We start from the raw sequence: 622 nt of genomic DNA, 5'->3' as shown, positions 1-622 counted from the left end.
GTGGTCTTTTGGTTTTTTTATGTTGAGGAAGTAGTTTTTTGCCTGGTTTGGTTTCGTAAGTCAGCTCCTTATGTTACATCATGTGTTTCTGGTGAGGAAGAGCAAGTCAGAGCTGAGAAGATTTAAAAACTGATGCTTAGTGCTTTGTGAATTCAGTGTAAGAGCCTTGAGATGTATTCAGTATGTACAGCATGACAGCTGTATGTATAAAACTGCCCATGTCCTTGCAGAGCTCTGTGTGCTGACTATCAGAGACATTAAGAGTCTGCAGAATGATTAAGCGCTTCAGACTATTTTAGGAACTGGGTTGTTTTGAAGTTTGAGGCCAGCTCAGAGTCAACCACACCAGATAGCGTGTGGGAAAGTTTCCAAAGTAATATGTTCCTGTAGACACCGAACATCTGGACTAACTACTGCTCAGGGCATAAGATCTAAGCTAGCAATGAGCTGTGGAGGAATACACACAGTCACTCTCACACACACAAACACACACACACACGTCACTACTTGGATACATTTACACTAGATGCATGCAGAATAAACATTCTGTACACAATGTTCTGCACAGATAGGGCTGGGATAAGATTAGCTATTCACAACAAATAATAGTGGTTAGATGAGG

Source organism: Channa argus, chromosome 2 (assembly GCF_033026475.1).
Source record: "Channa argus isolate prfri chromosome 2, Channa argus male v1.0, whole genome shotgun sequence".
NCBI classification, from domain to species: Eukaryota; Metazoa; Chordata; class Actinopteri; order Anabantiformes; family Channidae; genus Channa; species Channa argus.
This window is presented reverse-complemented; position numbering follows the sequence as displayed.